Source organism: Amphiura filiformis, chromosome 15 (assembly GCF_039555335.1).
Source record: "Amphiura filiformis chromosome 15, Afil_fr2py, whole genome shotgun sequence".
Taxonomy (NCBI): Eukaryota; Metazoa; Echinodermata; class Ophiuroidea; order Amphilepidida; family Amphiuridae; genus Amphiura; species Amphiura filiformis.
Genome location: NC_092642.1, coordinates 52,987,235 through 53,013,887, shown reverse-complemented (window position 1 = coordinate 53,013,887; position 26,653 = coordinate 52,987,235). Strand labels below are relative to the sequence as shown.

The 26,653-nt window shown below is 37.3% G+C and overlaps 1 long non-coding RNA gene across 1 annotated transcript; it reads left to right on the top strand.

The window, feature by feature from the left end:
* The first annotated feature begins 5,355 nt into the window (after window positions 1–5,355).
* Window positions 5,356–19,924, top strand: LOC140171836 (uncharacterized). Its single transcript, XR_011861649.1, has 4 exons — window positions 5,356–5,786; window positions 10,933–10,995; window positions 13,869–13,930; window positions 18,359–19,924. It is a non-coding gene; the product is annotated as an uncharacterized lncRNA (long non-coding RNA).
* The last annotated feature ends 6,729 nt before the right edge of the window (window positions 19,925–26,653 follow it).

The window sequence follows — 26,653 nt, the reverse complement described above, 5'->3', positions numbered from 1 at the left end:
AATGAGGGCTGGAGGAAGGGATAATAAAGACAAGTAGATAAATAGAAATATAAGGAAAATTATGGGAATGAGAGAGGGACAATGAGAGCGAGGGAGTGATAAAATGTAGGCCTAGGAAAGAATAAGTACAGAGAAGGGAAAAGAAAGGAATGATAAATACATTTAATAATAATTATTAGGCCTATATAATAACTAAACACATAACAGCACTGGGCAGCCATTCGACAATGTCAATGCCTTTATTCGTTACGTAATTAAAACGCCCAGTCACATGTATTTCACACCTACCAAACACAACTCACCCAATTTCGCAAACTGGACGTTGAATGTACACTCTCATGAATATTGATTGGCAACATTTTCCAATATGTCAGCGCTCTAATCGGAAACAATAGAACAATATACCCTGCAGAGCGTTGCTTCAAACGTTGATGATTGTCTTCGGCGACGGTTCGCTATCACACCACCACGGAATAGGCCTGGAAGCGGCGCTAGAAATTAGCATGAAGCCGCATTCATATGTAAATAGCGTATTGTTATTTAAATTTGCGCCCAGACGTATTGAGGGCGACAGTCATGTTATCCAGACAGAGAATGTCTTGATGGGCCAGGCATGTCAAATTGCTGAGTGAATGTGTATAAATCCCTTGCTGTATATGTAATAAGCTAGTATATTTCGTGTTCCAGTTTGTTATAACAAAAAAATAAGTATTATATTAAATATATTAAGTGTATAAACTTTGAAATTGACGTGAATTTGAAATGCAGAGCTCCAAATCTAGCTAAATCGTGTAGTGTGAAATTATGCTGTGTGACCCCCTCTGCGTGGTAGAATTATATTCATAAAACATTGAATTTAACATATAATATGGGCAGCCAACCACGATTTATCAACATTTAAAAGATATATTAATTAACAAAGATAAATAATCAATAGTACAAATGACAATTTAACTAGTAAACAAGTCTGAAATCTTAAAATGTTGCCACGTGATTTCCCGAACATGTGATATGTCTACATGTGACCATTATTCAGATTTACCGAAGTATTTAGAGTATGGTACACGGCTTGCAGGCAACTGTGTATTTCTTTACCTCCGTATAAAATCAATAATTCATGCTAGGAGCCAAGTAACATTCTGTCTGCTTAGTGCAGTTTGGTATTTTATTTTACTTGAGAGCATATAGAAATACATAAGGCGCCATGATGGAAAGCTATGGAAGGTCAGGTCGGGTATCAAAGGTTATTTTAACTTCAAATACTACTTGTGTTTCACACCTTGCCTCTGTCACGTATTTCCTTCATATTATTGACCTCAAGGCCTAATTTTGACTTTGCTATTGCAAAATGTCATTTCATATCAAATTAGTAGACTTTCTTTGAAAAAAAAACATATCACTGGTGCCTGATGGGAATACCCGTCCGCCATTTCATTAAACTGGATCGTTTTCGCCTGGTTTGTGCCCAGATGTATTGGGGCGCGCTATACTCTCATTGAACAGGCAAAGTTCGCAAAACTAACAACGTTGTTATTTGCCAATATCAATTAACATGATCCAAGGGTCGAACATGAATTATTCATAACGGATCGATAACTGGCCTCACTTTCTAGCTAGTAAACCAGCGGAATTTTTCATAGGTTTTGCGTTGCTAATAGAACAACCGTGAATTTAGTGTCACCCCCTTGACACCACTCTTCGCCATACATAGGCTACATTCTCCCAGCCCCATTTCGTGCGCACTGGCCTTTACGTACAATTTACCTTCATTTTGGGCTAAAATTGTTTGAAATTGGACATTTTTAGCGAGCTTCGCGCGCACTTTAACTAGGAAATTAGCAAGAATTATGGGCAAAATTCATTTCTATTAAGACCAAATTAGTAATAAAAAAGCAAATTTTTCTCGTGGAGCGAGCAATTTCTTTGAAAAAGTAATAACCCAGTTTACCATTTTCCCTCTTAGGCCACTGTATTGCCAAATTTAAAACTTATTTCCTTTGTTTTTTTGGTTTTTTTTCTTTGATTATTTGAAAGTGTACTTTTCTTTGAAAGTACATTTTCTTTTCGATGGGGGGGTGCGTCGCACCACCCGCACCTATATATATCCCCATTTTTGTTTGGCGGATTGCCCCCCCCCCCCCGGAAAAAATCCCAGCTACGCCCACTGTCCCTAAGGTCCGTTATCACTAATTACGAAAAAGGTACACTATACCTAAGGTTCGATATCACTAATTTTGAATAAGGATCGGTATTTCTACGGTCCGATATCGCTAATTTTAAATAGGGTTCGCTATCTCTAATTTTAAATAAGGTCCGCTATCACTAATTTATTGAAGGTTCGCTAGCGCTATCTCTAAGGTTCGCTATCACTAATTTAAAATAAGGTCCGCTGTCTCTAATTTTAACAATCCCGGTATCCCTAAGGTTCGCTATCTCTAATTCTAAATAAGGTCCGCTATCTCTAAGGTTCGATATCTCTAAAGTTCGCTATCTCTAAGGTTCGCTATCACTAATTTCAAATAAGGTTCACCATCTCTAATTTTAAATATGGTTCGCTATCTCTAATTTCAAATAAGGTTCGCTATCTCAAATTTTGCATTTTGATCGAAGCTCATAGGAGAATGCAATTTGAAATTAGAGATAGCGGACCTTATTTGAAATTGGAGATAGCGAACCTTATTTGAAATTAGAGATAGCGGTCCTTATTTAAAATTAGAGATAGTGGACCTTATTTAAGATTAGTGATAACGAACCTTGGGTATAGCGCACCCTAATCGAAATTAGTGATAGCGAACCTTAGAGATAGCGAACCTTAATTAATTAGGGATAGCGAACCTTAAACAAAATTAGTGATAGCGAACCTTGTGTATAGCGGACCTTTATTGCAATTAGTGATGGCGAACCTTAGAGATAGCGAACTTTCAATAAATTAGTGATAGCGGACCTTAGGCCCTATTTAAAATTAGTGATAGCGAACCTTATTTAAAATTAGTGATAGCGAACCTTATTTAAAATTAGTGATAGCGAACCTTAGAACTAGCGAACCTTATTCCCAATTAGCGATATCGAACCTTAGCAGTAGCGGACCTTTTTTTTAGGTATAGCGAACCCTTTTTCCTATTAGAGATAGCGGGATTCTGATCTCCATAGACTTTACACGTTAATGATAGCGAACCTTAGATGTCATAGTTGGGTCTGTCAATATCAGGAGTTGTTAACTATGATTAAGTGTGTAAGGGTCACGGTGTTGTGCTATGTGGGTTGTAAGTGCAATATGAAAGTCCGCAAGCTTCCGCACTATGTGGGAAGACGCAAATTCCTTGAATTTCCCGCGCGCATCGGAAGAGATGCCGATCCGTATGATAGTGTGACCGCATTGGGAATCGTTAACACCGTCGCCAACACCAAACTCGGCGAATCACAGTGACCGCATGCGTTAATATGCCTACTAAGATTTGTTAATTTCCGCATGAAGAACTTTAAAAAATCCTAGGTGCTGATATAATCTAACCCAAAATGCAAAATTCGTTTGTTTTTTAATTTTTAATTTTGTAAGAAAGCTTTTAGTGTCGGAATTTGCTTTAAAAATTCACAATCACAAAAATGTATGTCATATCATTGCAGATGAACAGTGTAGGCCCCTATATAGGCACCAACACAGCGTGATATCGCATAGTGAGACTTACTATACGAATCTGTCCTCTACTGTCAAAATGTGAAGAACTATAGGCTAATAACGACAACAAGATATTCGCGCAGCAGTTAGATAGTGAGGCGATTATTTGGTTTATGGATTACATAGGCGATTGCTTGTATTTTTAGGGGCTGTATAACTATGTGTATAGGCCTACACCAGGAGTAGTTAATGAATCATCTAAAATTATTAGTGCAGCCGAAAATTCCGAAGGCTTCCCATAATCCCATATGCCAAAATGCAAAAACTTTTGAATCCCCGGCTTACACACTGCCAAATTGGAAGCTCGGCACACTTTCCCTAACATGTTTACGATCTTTTTAGGGCGTAATAGTCGAAACAGCACCCACCCCTGAACATCCAAATTATCTGTCACCCTCCCCCCTTATTCCTTTATTGTAGGCCTACTACCCTTTAAAGGGCCCGATCAACACACACTATGCCATTCATATTGTGTTATCAGGAGTAGATAGCAACACACACTATGCCATTCATATTGTGTTATCAGGAGTAGATAGCAACACACACTATGCCATTCATATTGATTTATCACAACACACACTATGCCATTCATATTGTGTCATCAGGGGTAGATAGCAACACACACTATGCCATTCATATTGTGCTATCAGGGGTAGATAGCAACACACACTATGCCATTCATATTGTGTTATCAGGAGTAGATAGCAACACACACTATGCCATTCATATTGAGTTATCAGTTATGCCATTCATATTGTGTTATCAGGGGTAGGTAAGTCATTCAAATTGTCATTTGTTATTTTTGAAATGAAAATGTGGCAAAAAACGAAGAAAACAGCAGCATTGACGAAGTTGGAGCCCCGTTCAAATACATGTAGCTAATTTATATACTGTCAGTATATAGATTTATGTAAATGCCTTATTTTGTCTTAAATATACGGCTTTCGGCTGAATCACTAGCAGGCTATGTTAGCACATCTATGACAATGACAAAGGTACCAAAATATGAATTTTGATGATTTTTACGATCGTCCAGATGAGCAAATCACTGAATCACTTTAATTGAATATTTTCTGGAATACTGCCCTCGTTTAAAATTGGGGGGAGATTTAAATTGTGTCTCAAGCGAGGGCGACACAGTTTTCAAATATTTGGGATTGTTTGGGAGGAGTCAGCAGTATAGAGGGTATGCAATACTACGTCACTCATGACAGAGTCATCCTCATTTAAATAAAGTTCTGTCCTCCGTAAGGTACCACAGGGCAATTCGCATGATAATACAATAAAACAGAGAATAGGTATGAATGGTTGTGGAATCGATCTAGAGACCTGTCCCTCTGTCATCTTAAGCTATCTTAAGCGGGCTTCAGACTCCGAGTATTGTACGTACAATATTGTATGTACAATATGTACGTTATTTAATCTATTGCCATTCTATTTCCAGTAATGTTTAAGTTCTAACGAATGTTTGATGACGAAAAATCGATAATATGTTACATACAATATCTAGCAGAAATATATTATCGATTTTACGTCATCAAACATTCGTTAGAACTTAAACATTACTGGAAATAGAATAACAATAGATTAAATAACGTACATATTGTACATACAATATTGTACGTACAATAAAAATCTGTATACTGCTTTAGAACTGTCCTCCAACATGTCTGCCATTTCAATTGTTATACCGTTCCGGTTGGTTTATTGCATAGGGTCTATAGAGGTTGTGCATATGACGTATCATACCGTAAATATGGCGGACTACTAAAATCCATTCAACAAAAGCATGATTGCAATCTACTGCGACAGTTCGTCTCACACACAACAAATTCACTGCGATCAAATAGGTTGATGACAACATTTAATTGAATGGACTGCACTGCGCCATTGTCATTGAATTGAATGGACTGCACTGCGCCATGATTACGGTGAAGGACACCGGTTCAAATCAATCAATAATTTCACGCACAACCTCTATTTAGGAATCAATATTTTGCACCTGGTTTTCTCCCCTTTGTGTGCTTGATGGGAGTGCTCAGGAGTGCTTTGGGCTATTTGGTTTTTCTCATCATTCTGAGTTTTGCCAGCCATACACGCAGATCTGAAGGTAAGAAATGATGAATTATTACTTGTGTAATTTGAGTATTTGAGAAGTGAGTTGCTTTTATGCTTGATGATGCTTGACACGGTTATGTTAGCCAGATTTGGGGCCTGAATTTTGTTTTGCTTGAACAATTTTTTTGGCTACACAACGTATGATTTTTTTGATGGACTTGTGTTGTGATTTTTGTTGAGTTGTTGTTGTTCCGAGAATTGCTGCTCGCTCCGCAAATTCCAGCGGTTTAGAATGGCTGCCCTTTGAAGCTGAAAATGAGGAAATTATATTCGCAGTTTTACGTTTTTATCCATTTCTCTAGCAGATGGAATACTCGATGTATTGAGTTGGCAAATTTGTTGGGGGAATTTAAACTTGAGGGAAAAACAAAATTATTTGCCTGGCAAAATTTACTGGGCGTGGCACAGCGTCATCATTAGACGTTCGCCTTTTGTATCTCTTTCCTTGTTGGAAAGGTATAACGTTGTGGAGATAGGAACATGTACGACCATCCGGGACCTACTCTGCCATGTTTGGCTGAGTAACGCTACATTGAACACGGTCTTTTGTGCCTATGTAAATTATCCTCTGACAGGTATTGTGTTGAGAAATGACCTCACGACTTTCACGTGCTTGGAATTGTACCATTGACATTTATCAAATTTTGACGTTCGGACAACGATCGGATCTTTCTATATATGCAGATCATATTCGTTAGCCTGATATCTGGCCTTTAAACTTACCAATATTCTTCAGAAACTTGCTCATACTTCTTTACGGTATGAAATAGACGACATTTGTGTGATATTGGCAATGTCAAAGGTTACGATAATCTGGACTATTCTACTTTACGGGGGAGTCCGAAAATGAACTTTGGCAGGGGCTGAAATGCATTTTTACTAGCGCAATCTCTGTTTGTAACTAAAGCATTTGGAGTTCCAAGACAATCCAGCGTGTATTTTTTATTCCAACGGGCGGCCGGCCGGTCGGACATGCGTGAGTTATTCTCGTTTTATACAGGTGTTTTACGTTTCATGTTAATTTACTATTCCTAGTCCACTACTCCGTCATTTATCCACCCCACAAGTAAAATGGACATGACGACCTCGGGATGTGGCGAGGTCAGATGCGGTTGCATGATGGTATAATTGAAGACCGAATTAAAGACTAGTTTGTGTCTGACGTCAGGGCAAAGGCGCGACGTGATTGGTTACTGACCTGCGCAGTACGGCATTTTTGGTCTGGTTGACAGGACGTCATACGCAAACTAGTCTTTTCAATTCGGTCTTCAATTATAGGGAAGATTTCGCATCAGGTCAAGAGGTCAAATGATGCCAATGTTGTAAATAACGGAAGAACCGAACAATTCCCTCCAAGTAAATGCAAGCGTTTTCACGGCAAATCAACAGGGATCGTCGAATTGAAGGTAACACAAATGGGTACAATATGATGGTCAATATTGAGGTTCATTTAAATAGGTAGGGAAAGTGTGCATAAATATGAAAAATATGTTTTTTCAAATGGAATTTTACAGCTCTTGCGGTGACCCACGAACACGATGAAAAGGTCAATTATCATCATTTATTTGTTCTGTTGCGTTCAACCATCTCCAACAATTTTTTCAATGTAAGTGCCTCTGGCCCTAGTGGAAGTAAAAACGGATACTATGGCCAGAGTTCTAGGGCTAGTCATCATCCCAATATCTTCCGTGTCAAAAATTGCCATGATAGTAGGGCGAATCCTAAAGTTCTTCAACAGCCATGCATGGCGAGTTTGTTCGAGATTGGTCGAGCGACTTAGACTGCGGAACTCGGTCCTCAATGATAGCAAGGGGGTGACACTAAAGTCACGGTTGTTCTATTAGCAACGCAAAATCTATGAAACATTCAGCTGGTTTACTAGCTAGAAAGTGAGGCCAGTTATCGATCCGTTATAGCTCGTTATGAATAATTCATGTTCGACCCCTTGGATCATGTTAATTGAGTTTGGCAAATAACAACGTTGTTAGTTTTGCGAACTTTGCCTGTTCAATGAGAGTATAGCGCGCCCCAATACATCTGGGCACAAACCAGGCGAAAACGATCCAGTTTAATGAAATGGCGGACGGGTATTCCCATCAGGCACCAGTGATATGTTTTTTCAAAGAAAGTCTACTAATTTGATATGAAATGACATTTTGCAATAGCAAAGTCAAAATTAGGACTTGCTGTCAACAATATGAAGGAAATATGTGACAGAGGCAAGGTGGGAAATACAAGTAGTATTTAAGTTATAATAACCTTTGATACCCGACCTGACCTTCCATCATGGCGCCATGATTCGTCTTATGTATTTCTATTATGCTCTCAAGTAAAATAAAATACCAATCTGCAGTGAGCAGACAATGTTACTTGGCTCCCAGCATGAATTATTGATTTTATACGGAGGTAAAGAAATGCACAGTGTATGTGCATGATGTGCAAGCATACTCAAAATATTTACGGTAAATCTGAATAGTGGTCACATATTGACATATCATGTGTTCGGGAAATCACGTGGCAACATTTTAAGATTTCAGGCTTGTTTACTTGTTAATTGCCATTTGTACTCTTTATTATTTATCTTTGTTAATTAACATATATTTTAAATGCTGATAAATCGTGGTTGGCTGCCCATGATATCTGTTAAATTCAATGTTTTATGAATATAATTCTACCACGCAGAGGGGGTCACGCAGCAGAATTTCACATCACCTGACTTAGCTATATTTCGAAGCTCTGCTCTTCAAATTCATGTAACTTTCAAAGTTTATACATTTAATATATTTAATATGATACTAATTTTTGTTATAACCAACTGGTACACGAAATATACTAGCTTATTACCTGTACAGAAAGGTGATTATCAGCCTTCACTCAGCAAATTGACATGCCCGGCATATGCAGCCATTCTCTGTCTGGATTACATGACTGTCGCCCTCAATACGTCTGGGCACAAATTTAAATAACAATACGCTATTTACATATCAATGCGGCCTCATGCTAATTAAAGCTGCCCCATCCAGGAGTTCATCTATGATGATAGTCAGTCGCTTATCTTTTGGTCGTTATATGACTATCATTTGAGGACTGAGTTCTTACCATACATATATGGAAACGTGGTCTCTTTTGCTCTCAAGAATTGTCCACTGGCTCGTACTACAGCAAATCACTATGTCGATTTCAGCCGGAAAACGGGCGATGGTCATATTTTAATTTCTAAAAAAAAATCCAAAAAAGATACCAACACGGGCCGTTCAGCATTTAATAGGTTATAGTATTTCCTAACTAAGCTGTGAAAGTCATAAATGTAGGTTATTGTCGCAAGGCGGACGGAAATTACAAGCCCACAATTCCTGAAACCAATACTCCTGAACGGATTGGCCGATGATGGCGGGGTTTTCTATGTTCTCTTCGTAATTTATTCACAAAAAATATTATGTAAAAGTTTTTCTGATTGGTTAAAAAATTTCGTCGGACGGTAGGAAAACGTGAAGCCCCATCCAATCACGATAGTTGTGACATGAGCCGATCACACGAAGACCGTAGGATAGGAATGACTGCGCATGCTCCAATGAACTGGACGCTACCTCGCCATTCATGAGTACGGGGAACACATGCAAAATATTAATAAATTCAACTGTTGTAATTGAACATGTTTTAATACAATAAGATTCAAATGTAGGCTTACTACCAATAGTAACTAATTTATGCCTTTGATATGCTTCCGTTAGAGTGATAAAAGTATTTTGAACATGAAAATTAATGCTTTATGGTCTCATTGTTTATGTAGGCCTATTGATTTACCCGTGCAAGAAAATGGTATTGCCCATGCGATAACAATAGCCTGTCCTTGGAATCATTGATCTGTGAAATGTTAACGTGGTAAACACACAATGCACTGATAATGCACATAGCTTGGAGCACATCGTTCAGCATTTAAAGACTCTTTTGCACTAAAACATTTCCATATTTCCTCGGCTTCCGAGGTGCAGTTTCAGACAATAGGTTGGATTATTGGGGCAGAGGTTATCTTTTGAATTCTTTCATGACCACTGAAGCATAGTCAAGCCTGCCAAGGACACTCGGCGTGAATTGAAAGACCATGTCACTCGCCACAAAAGAATGTCAAAGGTCACCCGACACCAATTTGATGTACTTCCGCGCCTCGGAAAATGATGTTTAAGGTTTAGGACTACGAGCGACTAAGGCTAAGCACATCACCTGAACGATATAAGATACAACGTTTCCATTCACCAGCCGAAATTACACGTTTTTACGATATGCGCATGCTCATTACCCTCTTTAAACGTTGCCAACACAAGAAAATTGGATTTGTTGTCCATTTTGTTTTCAATTAACTGATTGGAAGTTCAATTAACTAAGATACGATTATCATATTCTTTCAACACATGTAATTGCAATTCCGCCGAAAGGTTTTTAAATTGACCGAAAATAACGTGGTGTATTCAACTGTTTGAGAATATAATCATATCAAAAGAATCTACTACACCATCATTCTATTTTCATTATAATTAGGAATAAAATCAATTCATCTCAACTTACTGAGGAATGTGATCTTATTGTCCCAGAGTTTACATATCATTCAACAATACAGTAACTCGCTACTCTATTAGCGATTGATTTTAGCCAATGATTGGTTTTAACCAACATGACCAATCGCTCACCGAGCGCGGAGTATAAACTTATATTGTAATAGAAGCTACTCATCGGCCGGCGGGCAGTTGATAAAAACACGTGCTTCAAAATAATTCTTTACCTGGCGCGGATGATGTGCGTGGCAGGCGTAAAGCTTGCAAAATATTTGCCTGGTAAAATCTAGGCGTGTCAATTAATTAAATTTCATGTATTTGTTTTGCATCAGTTAAATCTTCCTCTTCATTGTTTTATACCCATTTTGTTTTTGACCAAAATGTAAAATGTCCCCAGTGCAATACGAAATAGGCCTCCATTATTTGTTTGTCTAAACTTTACTTTTGATTATTTTGTCAAATGAAAGCGCGGAGATTATATACAATAGAGATTGCGATTTCATTTTTCACGGATTTCTCAACCGGTCACCGATTTTTCACGAAAATATCTCCTAGTGATAAATGTATTACGCTTATTCTTCGTTCCAGATTTTATCGTCTGCTTTTCTGCATTGAAACATTTTGTGCGACGTTGAAGTGAACCTAGCGTAGGTAAGTTGATCAATGAGGTCAGTTGTACGCCTGTCTTAACTATTCAAAACCACTCTCCTGTGATGAGGTCTGGTCACTTATTTAGCCAGTAGGCATATTGAAGATTCTACACGTACAAAATGTGCGCGCGGACAATGCAGAAGGTGCACATTTTTTTTCCGTTTCACATTAAGGGAAGGGGTATGAACGTTTGGACAGTATTTATTTTGGGACATTAGAGCACACCAGACATATCGAATTGCATTCTGAATACGAAGAATGTCCTTCTGATATCAAATAATTTTGATTTTTTGAAATTCGCAATGTAATACACATTTTATGGTAAATCATTAAAATTGATATTTTTGATATTTAACAGTACTCGAAGTAAACGTTACAAATCTGATGATTTATACTTAAAGTGTATGTAGGTGGGATGAAAAGCCGATGATCAATTGAAAATTTTGACCTTTCGTATTGAAGATATGGATTTTTTTCCCAAAACACCAAAAAAAATTAGGTCTTTTGGGGAAAAAAATCCATATCTTCAATATGAAAGGTCAAAATTTTCAATTGACCGTCGGCTTTTCCTCCTGCTACATACACTTTAAGAATATATCATTAGATTTATATAATTTACTTCGAGGACTGTTATATATCAAAAATTTGAAAAATATCAAATTTTTATAATTTGTCATAAAATTTGTATTATATTGTGATTTTCAAAAAATGAAAATTATTTGATATCAGAAAGACATGCTTCGTATTCAGAATGCAATTCGATAGGTCTGAGGTGCTCTCATGTCCCACAAAAAATACTGTCGAAACGCAATAAACGCTCATTCTAGATCCCTTAAGACCATGAGGCCTACGCATTTTGCATGAAACAATCGGAACGGTATAATAATTGAAACGGCAGCCATGTTGGATGACCGTTTTTAACTTCGGAACAGGTCTCTAGATCAAACAACCAACTGTACAATCCCACACCCCCCCAACCCCGGCACAAACCCACAAAGACACAACAACATTCAATATAGGCCTATATGAAGGCAACCTATAAGATTACTGGGGCTTGGGCAGTGTTGTAATAAGACCAGTAGGCCTAGTGTTATAAAAGTGAATCAATTTTGAAAGTCGACGTGACTTTGGCCCCCTGAAAATGTGGTATAGTGCGATAAATTTCATCTTTGCGAGGGCGCTGTTCAAAATGTAAATGACTTGTCAATTTTCTGGATGTGCATTGTATTTGTCTTATATTTAGCAGCAACTAACTACAAAAAGCAATTAATCTGACAAGAATGTGAATTGAGGGGGGGGGGGGGCTAAACTTGCCAATTTACAAAACATTACATTTTTTCGCATATTTCATGACCCCGTGACACGACGCGCAATAACAGACATTTGATTTTCTGTACTTTTGACAAATTGGGTATGCAATTAGTGGTTAACCATACAAGGATTCAGACCTTTCTTTCTTTATAAGGACGGTACAGGCTCCCAAGGATGAAACTTATTTCAAGGGCAGTTTTTGGGACCAACTTTAAATGGCTGCCACAGAAATTCCGTAAGAGCTATAGACCTCAAACAAGACAAGGACTAAATTAAGCCTTAATTAGCAGGTCAGTGAGTCTCTCCAGTGTAGGAAGTTTTTAGCCTTTTGTTATAAACATGTTTGCAATTGGCTTATAGCCATCATATGCTGACAATACACATAACTGATTGGTTAATCAAAGCTAGGTAGGCAGGTCATGGTCAGTATACTTAATGTTTACTTTGTGATTAGGCCTATCTGTATAGAAAACTATGCAGCAAGTTACAATGGGCGATTTACTTCAGAAAAAATTCAATATAACTACATTGCACAAAACTAAGTCCATTATCTATAGTTAATTGGATGTTTATTGACTCTTTAATAACACCCCAATGTGTGTATAAACCTGATAATACATGTATATATTTTCTGTTACAAAATAATAATTGGGGTTCATAAAAGCAGGGCTATGAGACAAATATCCCTGACAAAAGTTAGCAAGAACAAGACTAGCTGTGTAATTCGTTTACTTTAGTGATAAGGCATCTTGTCATCTTGCATCTGTATAGAAAATTATATTCAACAAATTTAAGATATTGCTAACATGCAATAATAGTGGACATTTTGATACAATTTTCTTCGTATTTATAGCCAAATTTGTTTCCTGTAGGTGGCTTAAAAACATTTATGCGAAATGAGATCCTGTAGGTGGCTTAAAAACCTAAATGCAAAATGAGGTTTAAAAAAAAAATTGTTTTCCAGAGTCAAGACACATATATCATTAAGCCTCATATCACTTATTTATTGTCGTATTAAAGTGCAGAGTAGGTTAGATATGAATATTAAATGTTAGACCAAAGTACTAGAGGCCTACATCTGATCCGTGAACTTGTCTTTTTAAAAGACAAATTCTTGTTAATATTACTACAGGTAAAATATAAAAATCTGAGGGTCAAGGGGAGCCCTCCTTGATTTGATATGGATTGACCCTTAAGTACTCCTGACAAACTATCAAATTTGTTTTGTTGGGTGTTTTTTTTGGTCATTTTTGCCCGCATTTTTGACGACAAACTACTCAAACTACTCAAATTTGATAAGTTGGGTCATTTTTGAAAAGAACCTATTCATTTTTTAATAACAAAAAAATGAGGCAATTTTATCAAACATTACAAACTAGTGTACGAGATCAAATTAAACCCTTGCATGACATTTCAACCCATAAATACCCAACTACATACCATGCACCGTTTACAATAACATTATGTATTTTCCCGGATATCTCAACCGGTCATGTATTTTTCACGAACTTGAAAAATAATATCTCCTAGTGATAATGTATTACGCTTATTCTTCGTTCCAGATTTTATTGTCTGCTGTTCTGCATTGAAACATTTTGTGTAGTGATCCTAGTCTCTTACCCAGGTAAGTTGATCGATGAGGTTGCGATTCCCATGCGCCGCGATCGTACTAACGCCCGTCTCTAGAGGCACGTCCTGTGCATCCCCAGGACTAAACCAAACCCAACTTTTTAGGTTCCTAAGATGACCCCAAAACATAATCAGGATGTTCCCAAAAATATAAACTGGCCCCAAGGGGGTAAAAGGTCATCGAACTTTGCATAGGGTCAAAATGTTAAACTTGCCCAAATTGTGTTAAAAACCATTCCAATGTATTCCCCTAGTCACAAGGATTCAGAAAATGTATAGTTTGATCTATCTAGGATGTACCGTTCTTGAGTTATAACCAAAAAGGTCAAAGGTCACGTTTTTGCCGCTATGGGGGTCGAAAACATCAAAGTGCTCCGATTTTGCCAAAAGAGGTGTCAAAATGTTCGTTTTGATGAAACAAATCTAATAAGGATAGGATTGCACCATCTTGGATGTTTCGTTACCTAGGTAACACAGCAAAATAGGTCAAGGTCAATAGGCCTCAATGGTACCGGTAGGGCCTACTTGACCTATTTTGCTGTGTTACCTAGGTAACGAAGCATCCAAGATATTACAATCCTATCCTTATTTGATTTGTTTAACCAAAACGAACAATTTGACACCTCTTTTGGCAAAATCGGAGCACTTTGTTGTTTTCAACCCCTATGGAGGCAAAAATGTGAGAACAATACGTCCTAGATAGGTCAAACTATACATTTTCTGAATCCATGTGACTAGGGGAATACATTGGAATGGTTTTTAACAGTTTGAGCAAGTTTATAATTTTGACCCTGTGCAAAGTTCGATGACCTTTTACCCCCCTTGGGGCCAGTTTATATTTTTGGGAACATCCTGATTATGTTTTGGGGTCATCTCAGGAACCTAAAAAAGTTGGTTTGGTTTAGTCCTGGGGGATGCACAGGACGTGCCTCTAGCTCCCCGAGTATAAGGGGGCACACCACCATTAGGCCTACGCTTCCCATTGAAATAGGCCTACATGCAAAAAAGCCTCTCGGAAATCTCTTCTAATTATTTCCCTGCAATAGAGCAATGAAACTGGGCATGGTTATGGGATGATCCTTTTAAGCTTTAATATATTTTCTTTTGCACATAGATCGCCAATGTCAGTTTTTTGAAAATTTGACATTTTTACCCCATCCCGTGATTTCAAAGCTGTTGAAAGCTCAATTCTTGGGATTTTACATCGATACATGATATGCACGATTAGTCCGCCAGAACACATTTAAAATCATTTTTTCTGCACGTAATTTCATCAAAACCGTTTCAGCTTTAGAATGTCATCAAACAAACGTATCTCAGACACATTATTTGCTGAAAAATGTAACAAAAAGCTAAATTTCTACGTTTGATGAGGACTATTTTGCGGGTTACACATTTGGCCGCGGAATCTTATGGAGGTGTGCTCCCTCTAACGGTGTCGGGTCAGCCATAGCCAGTAGGCCGCATATTAAAGATGCTGCACGTACGAATTGAATGAACGCACGAACAATGTGGAAGATACACACAATGTATCCATTTTACAATAAGACCTATGCATTATGCAATTAAATAATTGAAACGGCAGCTATGTTGGATGACAGTTTTAAAATGCCCCCGGAACGGGTCTCTAGATCATCCAACAACCATCAGTGATACATAGGCCTAATACCGGTATGGTACCTACCACATGTTTATTATATTATCCCACTGGCGGCCTCCTACTAGTGGACCGAACCGACAATCTTATCAAAGTGAATCGTTTCAGCTTCATTCTAACAAGTAACTATTAAAATTGACAAGATCTCGACTCATCATATTTGACAAGATTATCCATTTCATTTTGACAAGATTCTGTTAAGTCCCTCTTTGACAAGTCGGATGACAGAGAAATCTGTTATGTCCCCATCTGACATGTCTGTATAGTACCTTGTCAAATTTGACAATTCAAAAATTCAAAACCGGTGTTAGTGGTTAGTTCATAATAATTTGGCCCTACTTGAGAAAGTAAAGGTTTGGTCATTGAGTTGGACTATTCCAGTTGAAATCAACTCATTAACAACAATAAATCAACAAGTTTTCAAAGTATATGATTTGTAGAATGAACTTGTGCAAAACATCAAAGTGTTATTTTCATTCATACACTCCTATATCAAAGCAGCCAATCAGAAAAGCTGTTAGAAAAGTACGAAACATGCATTGATTGTGTATATTGTGCACTCCGCGTACTACGCGCAGTGTTTCGCGCGCGTTCGCGTCGCGTAGGATTGATTCATTTTTCGGGCGGGTTGATGCACGGTTTTCCAACATTTTTAGTGATAATTTGTTTTATAGAAAAAGCAAAAATCACGTGTTTTTTTCTTGTGTATGAAATAGATTAATGAACGCGTATTACTTATTGGGAGAGAAATTAGACAAAATAATGCACTTGCGCTGATGTTGATGCGTCTAATGCACTCCCACCTTCGGGGCTCGTGCATTAGACGCATCAACATCAGCGCGCGTGCATTATTTTGTCTAATTTCTCTCCCAATAAGTAATACGCGTTCATTAACCTATAAATAATATATTAAGGGTAGATGCGGTATTGTTGGTCGAAGCAGCAAAAAAAAATCGATTTTATTGTCTGAATCAATATATTATTGAAAATAACACTTTGATGTTTTGCAAAAGTTCATTCTACAAATCATATACTTTGAAAACTTGCTTAATTTATTGTTGTTAATGAGTTATGTACATTTTACAAAAGTGTTGTTTCAGCCCTCTTTACAACATAACTCAAGAACCACAGGACCTATAAAAGCATTTCTGTGATATTTGAATTCTTCTACATGCTCGCAAGGAAATGAGCAATGCAATTTTTGCCGAAGCGCACTACCATTCGTAAGATGTTGTGAACTACCAAATCGCAACACTTTAAAATAGTGTATTACCTTAAGGGGTGGGGTATGAACGTTTGGACAGTATTTATTGTGGGACATTAGAGCACATCAGACATATCGAATTGCATTCTGAATACGAAGAATGTCCTGATATCAAATAATTGTGATTTTGATGTTTAACAGTACTCGAAGTAAACTTTATAAATCTGATGATTTATACTTAAAGTGTATGTAGGTGGGATGAAAAGCCGACGATCAATTGAAAATTTTGACCTTTCGTATTGAAGATATGGATTTTTTCCAAAACACCAAAAAAATTAGGTCTTTTTGGGAAAAAAAATCCATATCTTCAATATAAAAGGTCAAAATTTTCAATTGATCGTCGGCTTTTCCTCCCAGCTACATACACTTTAAGAATTAATATGTCATTAGATTTATAAAAAATTTACTTCGAGGACTGTTAAATATCAAAAATGTGCAAAATATCAAATTTTAATAATTTGTCATAAAATTTGTATTATATCGTGAATTTCAAAAAATGAAAATTATTTGATATCAGAAAGACATCCTTTGTATTCAGAATGCAATTTGATATGTCTGATGTACTCTCGTGTCCCACAAAAATACTGTCGAAACGCTCAAAACTACCTCTCCCCCGGACCCATCCTCGGTGGATGTTGAATTTAAGCTTAAAACTAAAATTGGCCATGATGTAATGCATCTTTAAATGGATCTGGCTTGTGATTGGTCGCACAGATCTCGTTATGGTTTAAATACTCTATATGGTACATAACTATGCGGCCTTTGTGTCGACGGGAACATGAGCGCGTCTTGTACCATGCTTGTTATTTCCAGGCTTTGTGCGTGCGGTTAAATTGGATTCTAAACAAGTATGATTGACAGTGTTTGTGTTAGGGATCAAAGTCCCGTTTAAAATTGAAAGTCCATAGTTGGTTTTAACTGGGACTTATATGTGATTAATAAACTGGTAGATTCTAAAATCAGAATTGTTCAGTATTGAAGTGCTTATATAATGACATTATGATGTTGCATTCAATAATATAAGCCTACGTATACTTTACTTTTACTGTCACTGTCACTAAACTTTTTCATAACAATTTTATACTAGTATTTTGATGTAATAAATATCAATATAATTTCGAGTTCAACTGAATGCTTTCATCATGATTAATAACATGTTTTATTTATCAAAAAACGACTATAGCATAGTCTAACTGTTGGTCGCTGTCAGCAAAAAAAATAAGTTCACACCATCTTGCGAATGGTAGTATGCTTTAGCAAAAATTGCATTGCTCAATTCATAGCGAGCGTGTAGAAGAATTTAAATATCACAGATATACTTTTGTAGGTCCTGTGGTTCTTGAGTTATGTTGTAAAGAGGGCTGAACCAACAACACTTTTGTAAAACTAGCAATTTTTCAAAGTATAAGATTTGTAGAATGAACTTTTGCGAAACACCAAAGTGTTATTTTTCAATAATATATTGATTCAGATAATGAAAATCGTTTGTTTTGTATTAACAGATCATGGCTGCACCAGACAAAACCCGTTTTGTTATTCTGATTTTGGTGTTTTCACCACTGCTAACCATGGCCCAGCCTCCAGAAGAAAAGGAACTGGAAGATGTAGCTGCTTTACTTTTGCGTGAATTCCTCGGCAAAGCTGACCAGCGAAATGATCTCGAAGAACGCGGTGTATCTAATCAATATGGAGGTAAAACTACAAGAAATGGAAAAACGTGTAAATCGGGCACCGACGAAGGGATGACAGGGTGTTGGTACTACAACGAGTCGTATATTTGGTGTTACACTACTGATGGGGGTTGGGAATCTTGCTGTAAAGATGAGTGTAAATGGTTCGATGGCTTATTCGGCGGCTTATTTAACGACGTGCCGATAGTCGGTGGCTTATTCGACGACGCGGGGTACTGGTGCCATGACGGGGACGATACTTTAGCAACTTGTACTCCGAATTAACTGAACATATCGTACTTTTATTGTAGATTCAACGAGCACCAGTGATTATTCGTGTTTTATGGTTTACATCTTACATGGAGAACTATGTTCAGCATCCTTTATCATTGATTCCATTTATTTCTTAAAGGAAGTCTCCGACAATCAAAACACTTTGCCTTATACTTGAAAAATAATGATACAGGCACGAATCACGTGATTTTATTTTAAACAAACTCATATTGGTCATAAAAATGAATAGCTTGAAAACAGGACTGGTTCTCAACCGCGATACCAAATTCCCGGGCACTGAAATTGTCTAGTTCAATGACGTCCCATACAATGAAGACAATTGAGCGCAAATAACCATTACGTCATTGCACTAGAAACTTTCGGCGTGGGAATTTTGAATTGCGTGTTGAGAGCCGGCTGTTTTCATTCGTTTTTATGGTTAATATGGGTTCAAGGTGTTTTAAATAAAATGTGATTCGTGCGTGATAATTATTTTTCTAACATATATGGCATAATGCTATGATTGCCGCGGAGACTTTATTCAAACACACATAATTTATAAAAAGACATGTAAAGTTGTAAACTTACATTTATGAAATTGCAAACAAGTCAAAGGAATAGTTGTAACCATGTAGGATGTTTCGTTACTTGATTCTGGTCAATATAGACCCTATGCAATAAACCAACCGGAACGGTATAATGGCAGACATGTTGGAGGACAGTTCTAAGATAGCTTAAGATGACAGAGGGACAGGTCTCTAGATCGATTCCACAACCATTCATACATATTCTGTTTTATTGTATTATCATGCGAATTGCCCTGTGGTACCTTACGGAGGACAGAACTTTATTTAAATGAGGATGACTCTGTCATGAGTGACGTAGTATTACATACCCTCTATAATGTAATGGGTATTGACCTTTATTGGCCAATGTTGTCAATAAACAAGCATTTTAGACAGTGCAAACAATTCTTTTAACTTATTTTCTAACTTATATTCGATGATGGGGGTGTGTGGACACCTGTAAAACTAGGAGTCTTTTGGCGAGATTTGACACTGAAAAGGGGGTAATTGGGTGAGAAGGTCATTGGGCTATTACAGAAAATAGATGCACACCACACCCCCTACACAGCAAAAACACTGTTTAAAATGTCGCTGTTTAAAACGATGTTGTTCAAACTTTGAACAACATTGTTTAAAAGACAGTCCTTGAATTTTAAACAGTGTGTGTTTAATTCATGAATAATACCAAAAAAGGAACTTTTAAACAACGTTGTTTAAAAAAGATCGCATTTTGCAAAAGGGGGGTTTCCTTCCTTGAAATCAGGGTCAGATTCATCATGGCGGGTGACTAAATGTGATTGACTTGCTCCAAAAGTGGGAAATGCCAGACCTAATTGATACATTCAGGGGTAAGTGTTTGGTTTAAATATGTTGTTTGATGTGATAGAGCCTTATTATACACAGCAAAAACACTGTTTAAAATGTCGCTGTTTAAAACGATGTTGTTCAAACTTTGAACAACATTGTTTAAAAGACGGTCCTTGAATTTTAAACAGTGTGTGTTTAATTCATGAACAATACCAAAAAAGGAACTTTTAAACAACGTTGTTTAAAAAAGATCGAATTTGCAAAAGAGGGTTTCCTTCCTTGAAATCAGGGTCAGATTCATCATCATCATGGCGGATGACTATGTGATTGACTTGCTCCAAAAGTGGGAAATGCTAGACCTAATTGATACATTCAGAGGCGAGTGTTTGGTTTAAATATTGTTTGATGTGATAGAGTATTATATGAACACACAGTTGTGTGTTGTACATGCTAAATGATGCAAGCTGTGCAGTAGTATGCAGCCGTGACTAGTACAGTGTTGAGTGTAAGCTTAACCACAGCAAACAATATTTAAACCAAACACTTACCTCTGAATGTATCACATTCACATTGCTCATGCACAGATGCATGGGGCTGATGTGCATGTTTTACAGTCGGTTCTTCTTGCCCATTCTCCCAAGTAAATTGATTTCAACAAACAAAAATATTTAAAACTTTTAAACAACAATTTTAAACAACTATGTTTTAAACAATTGTTTTAAACAACAGCTTTAAACAACTATTTCTTTTAAACATTTGTTGTTTAAAATACTTTAAACAACTGTGTACATTTAAACAACTAATGTTAAACAACCCAGATGTTTAAAAACTGTTGTTTAAAAAATTGTTTACAATTTTAAACAATTGGATGTTTAAAGTTTAAACAACCCAAGGTTGTTTAAACTTTGAACAGAAGTTGTTAGAGTGACCGGCGTAAACAGTGTTTAAATTTTTTAAACGGTTGTTTAAAATATTTTTTACTGTGTACAAGTTCGAATTTCAGAACTTTTTGTCCAATCGTGACTGTTGGAAATCCAGACTTTTAAAATGTCCAAAGGCAAAAAATCCGACAGAAAAATAGTTCAAAATCAGAAATCCTTAATTTGAAAACTCATTTTGGACATTTCCGTGATTTTTCCTTCATTTAATTGATTAAGGGGTACTACACCCTCGATAAATTTGTGTCTATTTTGGATTTTTCTCAAAAACTAATCACACACTGGTAACAAAAGTTATGTATATTATTGGGGCAAGGAATCCAATTACTACACTGGAATTTCAGTGACCCAAGGCCAGCGGTTCGTTATTTATGATACAAAATAAGGTACCGCTAGGATGTACCTCATTTTCGATCATATATACGGAACCGCTTGTCTTGAGTCACTGAAATTTCAGTACAGTAATTGGATTCCTTGCCCCAATAATATACATAACTTTTGTTACCAGTGTGTGATTAGTTTTGAGAAAATGCAAAAATAGTCACAAATTTACCACAGGGTGTAGTACCCCTTAACAAGCTTATTCAAGTGACATTGGGGTGACAGGTGGTGTGCACTTATTTTCTGGAATAGCCCATTCCGTGTGACTGGGAACAATTTTACCATAAACATGATAAAACGAGCGATATAATCATCATCTTAATGGTGAGACTGGAAACCTTACCAAGCAAACTACAATCTACGAAATAAGTCCTTGGAACGCGGCGAATGGCATGATCGAGCCGGCAACTTGTGAAACCGCCCGGCCGTATGGCATTTTCCATATACTTGTTAGTTTTGTGGGGTTCATTATCGAACCCCAACGGTTTTAGCTTGTATTTATATTATTTATTAACATAGGCCTATTTGTTTGTGATATTTCAAGCGTTTTAAAATGTCAAAATAATCCCATTTCAATTACACGGTTGACGATAAAAAATTACTGAATTTGGAGAATGCACGGCGACCACCACCTGATTACCATATAGGGGCCTATAAGCTCATAATGGGCTACTGATTCCAAAAAATAAGTGCACTGAGCCGAGAGAAATAACTTTTCAATAAAAGAAATGTTTCCAAGTTTGCTTTCTAAAGACATCTGGAATTACAGTTGCCAATGTTGAAAAATCTCGCAAATGCAATACGCTGGCGAAGTTACGTAATAATCGGATTAACTACTATAGCAATAGGTGAAAACAATTTTTGAATATACCGCGCTGCACTGATACTTTCACGCGGTACCTCTGCATTGAACCATATCATGCTGATCATTTGCACCTGTAAGATTAGTATCTTTGAAAAGACCAGTATTGTGTTCAATCTATGATTGCAGACATACACAGGTGACTATTACAATCTGCTTGTAGTGCAGCGCGATATGTTCAAAATTGTTTTCACCTATTGCTATGGTAGTTAATCCGATTTATTACGTAACTTCGCCAGCGTATTGAATGATAAATCGTGGAATTGGTCCGAACACCACTATTAGCAATGATTAGGGGTGTGCATCATGGATTGAAAAGCCCAGTTGCCAGATATTTGTTCAGAACAATTGAAATGGCGGCCCCAGCAGGGTGGGCCCCCAGTCGGAACTCTTGCCCCCTGTTGCCCCCCCCCCTAATTGAAATGGCGGCCCCAGCAGGTTGGGCCCCCAGTCGGAACTCTTGCCCCCTGTTGCTCCCCCAGTAAAAACCCAAAATTACGAAAATTTCAATTTTTGCGGCAATTTTGCGCAATTTTTGTTGATCCCCCCCATTCACTTTATTCCTATGCCCCGAAAATTTTCTCGGGGGCCGCCACTGGCTGAGAGTAAAGCTGAATTTGCGGAAAGATACTCACACATGTCATGCATGCTTAGTGTTTAGTACTTCCGTTTTCCATGTTTTCAGAGTGTCAATTGCCATACATATTGCCAACTAGCATTATAGGCTAGTTAAATTAAGAACAATTAACGGTTAACCCTGGCATTTAACTCGCCACTAATTGCAACAGAACCCATTTAATCACCATTCATACATGGGTGAAATTTCAAAGTCAAATTTTTCAAAGAACCATATGCCTACCAATGTATTGCTCTCATAAGAATTCAGAAAAAAGTAAAGCAATAACGCCAGAGGTCACATTTTGGGGTCCATAGGCGTCTACATTTAAAAAAAAAAGGCTCCGACTTTAATCCAACTGTCTCAAATTGTTCCTTTGGCAAAAATGAATTAAATTGAGAAAAGTTGCTTTGTTTTGGATGTTTTGTATCCTAGGTAACGTCGATCACAAAATAAGTCAAGGTAAACATGGCTCAATGGACTTTGATATTTTTTTGATGCGTTACCAAGGTAACAAACTATCCGAGATGGCAAACTATTCTTTTTTAATGTTCTTGCGGAAGAATCTGAGACAATTTTGATTGAAATCAAGAATTTTTTCAATTTTGTCCCCTGTGGAACCCAAAATGTAACTTAAGAACTGCAGATCAGAGATAGGCCTAGGTCAAATTATACTTCTTATGAATCCTTATGACAATATACATTTGAAATTATACCCGCTGCATTTATAAGAGGTCATTTTGGATTAATGCAAATTAGGCACCTTTACCACTATATGGATTTTCGGGGACTTTTGATGTCCGGCCCGTGAGCCACGATTTTGGGGTGGGGGGTGCTGATTTACGGCGAACTTTTTTTTCCAGGGGGGGCAATTATGTGATAAGTGGACTTTCTTCCCAAATTTAGACCTTTTTTTTTAATTTTGGGACTTTTTACGGCTCTGTACGGTGCTTTTCTGAAATGAATGGGGATTAAATGGACTCTGTTGCAATTATTTAGTAGGGTGATTTCATAACTGATTGGCCTATTATGATTTATCAAGTATATTTCACCGCCAGTGAGTGAGCAGGAAGGAAATAGTGCCTTGGTTTGTCTACTGTCGGGTAATGTCATGGGCCTTTCGCCATGATGCAAGCGGATATTTGATGTCGTGTAGGCCTAACATATTGCACTTCTCGGCAACATCAACATTCCCTATACTGCACACACATTATTTAGTACGTCCATGGTTAAAGGTATAGGACAATTTCTTTGTTAAGGGATGCTAGCCAAAATAACCGGCCGATTTTTTTTTTAACTTTGACCGTTGACTAGAAAATTTACCAAAGATTCCAAAACTATTTTCCTTTTTAAAAAAAGTAGTTAAATAAAGTGTACTGTTACTATCAGCTGCCAAACTTGCATGCAAATTTAATGGAGTTGTCCCCTCTCCTCTGACAGATACGAGGTGCCAAAGCCCTCTTTCAAACAGCGCCACAGGTGAACCGTTGAAGCTACACACTTCAAACCAAAGAGGTTTTAAATAGAAATAGAGTCGCAATAGATTATATAATCTTTTGTTCGTTTGATGCCGATTAGAAGTTGCGACAGGCTATTCATAAAAGTGGTACCATTGTTTCGAATAAAGGGGTTCCGCCATGAAATTGGTCACTGACCCGGCATCATATTAACGCTCTACACAACAGGCGAGTATCAATAAGTGACCACACTACAGTCATGTGTAAGGGCAGTCATGTGTAAAGTGGTACCATTGTACTCAATGTATCCCAAATGTGTGCTTGTGTGGGTCTGAAAACTATAAGGAGGCTTTAGCTGTCGATGCAATCATCTTTACCACCCACCTGACGATAGGTGTTTCATTTAAATAAATTGAATGCTCTTGGTGATCGATTACACATTAGAATGTATGAAGGCTGCCATTTCCAGTCCATATATCTATATTACACTAATGGTAATCGCTATACGTATAGGGCCTACATGTAAGTATAAGTATAGGCCTATAAAGGTTGTTTTTAAGAAATTTCCATTTAATTTTATTTTAAGGAGATTGGTATAGAAATAGTGGCGTACCCAAAGAGGGGAGGGGGTTGGGGAGGGACAGATTCACCTCTGTGAGAAGTCTTGGGAGGGGGGAGGGAGGAAGAGGGGAGGAGTGGATATGGAGAATGAGAATGAGGGCTGGAGGAAGGGATAATAAAGACAAGTAGATAAATAGAAATATAAGGAAAATTATGGGAATGAGAGAGGGGACAATGAGAGCGAGGGAGTGATAAAATGTAGGCCTAGGAAAGAATAAGTACAGAGAAGGGAAAAGAAAGGAATGATAAATACATTTAATAATAATTATTAGGCCTATATAATAACTAAACACATAACAGCACTGGGCAGCCATTCGACAATGTCAATGCCTTTATTCGTTACGTAATTAAAACGCCCAGTCACATGTATTTCACACCTACCAAACACAACTCACCCAATTTCGCAAACTGGACGTTGAATGTACACTCTCATGAATATTGATTGGCAACATTTTCCAATATGTCAGCGCTCTAATCGGAAACAATAGAACAATATACCCTGCAGAGCGTTGCTTCAAACGTTGATGATTGTCTTCGGCGACGGTTCGCTATCACACCACCACGGAATAGGCCTGGAAGCGGCGCTAGAAATTAGCATGAAGCCGCATTCATATGTAAATAGCGTATTGTTATTTAAATTTGCGCCCAGACGTATTGAGGGCGACAGTCATGTTATCCAGACAGAGAATGTCTTGATGGGCCAGGCATGTCAAATTGCTGAGTGAATGTGTATAAATCCCTTTCTGTATATGTAATAAGCTAGTATATTTCGTGTTCCAGTTTGTTATAACAAAAAATAAGTATTATATTAAATATATTAAGTGTATAAACTTTGAAATTGACGTGAATTTGAAATGCAGAGCTCCAAATCTAGCTAAATCGTGTAGTGTGAAATTATGCTGTGTGACCCCCTCTGCGTGGTAGAATTATATTCATAAAACATTGAATTTAACATATAATATGGGCAGCCAACCACGATTTATCAACATTTAAAAGATATATTAATTAACAAAGATAAATAATCAATAGTACAAATGACAATTTAACTAGTAAACAAGTCTGAAATCTTAAAATGTTGCCACGTGATTTCCCGAACATGTGATATGTCTACATGTGACCATTATTCAGATTTACCGAAGTATTTAGAGTATGGTACACGGCTTGCAGGCAACTGTGTATTTCTTTACCTCCGTATAAAATCAATAATTCATGCTAGGAGCCAAGTAACATTCTGTCTGCTTAGTGCAGTTTGGTATTTTATTTTACTTGAGAGCATATAGAAATACATAAGGCGCCATGATGGAAAGCTATGGAAGGTCAGGTCGGGTATCAAAGGTTATTTTAACTTCAAATACTACTTGTGTTTCACACCTTGCCTCTGTCACGTATTTCCTTCATATTATTGACCTCAAGGCCTAATTTTGACTTTGCTATTGCAAAATGTCATTTCATATCAAATTAGTAGACTTTCTTTGAAAAAACATATCACTGGTGCCTGATGGGAATACCCGTCCGCCATTTCATTAAACTGGATCGTTTTCGCCTGGTTTGTGCCCAGATGTATTGGGGGCGCGCTATACTCTCATTGAACAGGCAAAGTTCGCAA